Source organism: Eubalaena glacialis, chromosome 5 (genome assembly GCF_028564815.1).
Source record: "Eubalaena glacialis isolate mEubGla1 chromosome 5, mEubGla1.1.hap2.+ XY, whole genome shotgun sequence".
Lineage (NCBI taxonomy): Eukaryota > Metazoa > Chordata > Mammalia > Artiodactyla > Balaenidae > Eubalaena > Eubalaena glacialis.
The window spans coordinates 23,340,984-23,345,353 of NC_083720.1; the positions used below are offsets into that span (position 1 = coordinate 23,340,984).

Here is a 4,370-nt window from a genome sequence, read left to right on the forward strand (position 1 = left end):
TCTCCAAACTCACTCACACTCACACACACACAACAAGAAAACAACCAAAAATATTTAGAGTTTTAAATTGATGAAGTCTTTTGTTAACATGCCTTGTTATTTAGGCCTGCTTGTGAGAACAAGCAATGTGTTTATTAATAAGATGAGAACACTTTCCAAATGTTGACACTATTATCAAACTCTTAAAAATAACTTACATGCTGTTCATAAAAATTTGTATTATAAACTTCTGGGTAGTCATTGCATGTCCACGAATGTTGCCACTGCATTAGGTTTGTCATATTAAATTAATAAAGGACAGGAAAGTTACTGCTTAATTGTTTTTCTAAAGTGGGCAGAATGAATCACAGGGGCTGACTAACTTCCTGCTGTGGGATGATCCATTATAACTATTCTGGTCAAAATCCATTTCTTTAATCATTGAAGAGCTACACATAAAATAGTCGTTGAATATGAATGAAGCAAAATACTTTTTCTCCTCTATTTTCCTTTTATTTTTAGTATTCACAAACATGTAGGCAAAACCTTAAGTAGGTAATTCATGTGTTTTTTTTTTTCAAATTGCAATTTTATTGCAAATAATAATGTTATTATTGAATTCATATCATATATGTAATCATCTTTTCTTCTAAATAACAGGGTTTTCAGAATTATTACAATTAGTTTAAGTTGGTATATTCAGATCTTGAAAGAATCAGAGACTTGTGTTAAAAATATTTTGTTTTAACTTTAACTACTATCCATCTGCTTTTATTTTTTTAAAGAAACTACTGTAAATTTCATGGTGGACTATGATTATTTCACTATAAATTAAAAATTTTAGAAATGAGTATTTTTATGAACTTGTTATTTTTCATGATTATGAACATAATGCATGGTCACTGGAAAATAAAACCAAAACTATAAAGTAGGAAGACCCATAATCAAATAAAATTATATCTATTATCTAGGAATAACCACGGTTGAAGTTTTTTATATATACATTCAGACTTTTCTAATATACCTCTATATTTTAGATATATATTAATATCAGTATAACTCTTTTATTTATTCACATATATTCAATGACATGTAATTTATATATATGTGTATTTACATGTAAACATAAGTACCTGTATATTACAGAAAAGATTTATAGCACAGATAATTTTATAACCAATCTTTGCTTATGGAAATTAGGAATAAGAAATATGATTTGAGTCTTCATGAGTAAGTAGAGAAGGCAGCCCTGCCATTAGCTTAACCTTTTATTTTATTCTTTACAAAAAATCCTTTCCATATAAATACAGTAAAACAAAATAAACGATTATATTTATTTATTTATTGTTTGAAAATTAATGTCTTTATTAGTCTTTGAGGAATACGATTTTACCAACTGTATTGATTACATGCTAATAATCAAAACAGAGACTCAGTATCCATTCTGCAAGAATTAAACTTACTGACACAGTTGTTCAATACGAGTTTCAGGAAAAGAAATCTTAAACAGAGAAAATGTTTTTGATAGAGAACGTACGGAAAAATGATTCATAGAGAAAAAACAAGCAAGACTTTAAAAAAGTAAAAGATAATGCCACTATTTTTAATTAAACTGAGACGTGAAAAATTAAATATACCTGCATTTAAATTAGGGAGAAAGAAAGGATAACAATAAGTGAGCAGTGCCCATAATGTATTCTGTGATCATCACACTGACAGTGTTAACCGGGCAGCTGGGCCTGGTGAGACAGTTTTTTCTCTGCTACGAGGATCAACCTGCCAAGCAGATGGCATGGACATAGATTGTGGCGGTTAACTTTATGTGTCGACTTGACTGGCCATGGGCGCCCAGATTAAACATTGTTTCTGGGTGTGTCCTTGAGGATGTTTCGAGATGAGATGAGCATTGGAATCAGTGGACTCAGTGAAACAGACTGACCTCCCCTGTGTGTGTGGGCATCCTCCCATCCGTCCAAGACCCGAACAGAATGAAAGGTGGAGGAAGGCAGGAGGAATTTGCTCTTTTTCTTCCTGCCTCACTGCTGAGCTGAAACATCTCATCTGATCTGGCCTGGCTCCCCTGTTTCCAGGCCCTCACGCTCAGACTGAATCACACCACCGGCTTTCCTGGGCCTCCAGCTTGCAGACGGTAGATCTGGGGGCCTCTCAGCCTCCATAATCACATCAGCCAATTCCTCATAATAAATCTCTGCAGATAGATGATAGATTGATAGATGATAGATAGATAGATGATAGACAGATGATAGATAGATGATAGATAGATAGATGATAGATAGGCAGATAGATATAGAGATAGATATAGTTAGATGGATAACCTACTGTTCTGTTTCTCTGGAGAACGCTCACTGAGACACAGATAGACTAACAGTCTCCCCAAGTGCGGAAGAGAAACTCCATTAAATTCTTACAATCCAACCACTTGTTTTCCGTGACCACTATCAATCTGCTTACACATCTTATTTTATCATCTTTTTCATCTCAATATACTTTTATTACAATTTCATTACAGGTCGATGTTTACAGATTGATTTACACTGAATGCAGTTCAGGTAAGCTGTTCCTTAACCACATATGGGAAAGCAGAATAACCACGTGGATGGGCCGCCTCCAGATCCAACTTTTTCCTGTAGACTGAAATATCATTAGTGGAATTTAGACACTAATGACCTTTACTTCTAAAGAGCCTGGATGTCCTTGATCTCATCTTCTTGAACTTTGACTTTTATTATCACATCTGCACCTGTCTTCCTGGGGTTGGCAGCACTGTCACTAAACACCAAAACTAAATATGAACATTTTTTAGTTCCATTGTATGCCTAGAACAGAGGCTTACATGGTAGGTGATTAAATATTTACTGTAAGAAAGTGGATTTTAAAATATACATTATTTAAGTTTTATTTTTACAAGAAACAAACAGAAAAGAAAATGAAAAAGCTAAAGAAATTATATATAAAGAAATTACATATAAGGAAACTATAGGAATAGCCTCTATCTCTACCGTTGGCTGGTTCAGAAGCTCAAAAGGACCTTATGTTATAACATATCGGGTAAGTTCTCCCCCTCGGACCTCTGATAGCCTCCGGCAGTGTTGTAAAATATTCAGTGTTACATGAAACCTCTTTTCAACTTTCAAAGCCGTCAACTCCTTTATGTCAACTTCCACTACAAAATAATGCTCTTTGGTTTCCTTCATTTCTTCATCAATAAATCTGTGATAGAGACTTCTGGCCACAGAACTCATAGACTTTTTTGGTTGATGTAGGATCTTATATTTACTAACTACTGCCTTGTTGATTTCTTTTCTTTTTTTAAAAAATTTATTTGTTTATTTATTTTTGTCTCCGTTGGGTCTTCATCGTTGGGTCTTCGTTGCTGCGCGTGGGCTTTCTCTAGTTGTGGTGAGCAGGGGCTACTCTTTGTTGCAGTGTGTGGGCTTCTCATTGCAGTGCCTTCTCTTGTTGCAGAGCACGGGCTCTAGGCATGTAGGCTTCAGTAGTTGTGGCATGCAGGCTCTAGAGCACAGGCTCAGTAGTTGTGGCACATGGGCTTAGTTGCTCCATGGCATGTGGGATCTTCCCGAACCAGGGATCAAACCCGTGGCCCCTGCATCGGCAGGCGGATTCTAACCACTGTGCCACTAGGGAAGTCCCTGCCTTGTTGATTTCTTTAATAACATCATTAATTTGACAATAGGTTAGGTGGGATTTCATGTACACAAGAATGCCATTAAACTCATCAGAAGTTATAAATGACATTTCTTTAATACTTCTTTGCTCTTTGGGGGGCTTCTTTGTGGGTGCAGTTTCCTCATCTTTGGTTGTTCAGGGTCAAGATCTGATCCATTAACAAAGTTCTGGGTTACTTGAGGCAAATGGGAAGGAATGTTTTCTTTGAGATGTTCCACATCTTTACAATCTTCTCCAAGAGGTTCAAAGAGTTCCTTGAGTGAATTGTTGGTTTGTTCTTGATACTGAATTTCCAATTCCAATTTATTTGGAAGTTCATTTACTACAATGATCTCATATCCTGTTTTAATACAGTCCACAATTTCTCAATGACAGAGTTTTTTTTAATATTTCCAATCTTTTCATTAATATGCGAGCATAATTGTACCAGAAATGAGGAGGCCATCCTTTAAGCCTCTAGTGCGGGTCCGGGAGCAAAGGGCCCACTCAGTGGTGTCGCGAGGCGCCAAGACCCCTCCAGTCTGCACCACAAGCCCAGGATCGGGAGACCCGACTCAGGGAGCGAAATTCAAACTGCCCCTTGGACTCGGTGCAGAGCAAGCGCACATCAGCGCCCCAGGCAGGCTGCTCAGGGGTCGCGCGCGTTTCCGCCTCTTTTTCAAAATAAACAGTTATATTTAAAT

At 36.6% G+C, this 4,370-nt stretch overlaps 1 pseudogene; it reads right to left on the bottom strand.

The window, feature by feature from the left end:
• Positions 1–3,029: 3,029 nt before the first annotated feature.
• Positions 3,030–4,132, bottom strand: LOC133091949 (spindle and kinetochore-associated protein 1-like; annotated as a pseudogene).
• Positions 4,133–4,370: the final 238 nt, after the last annotated feature.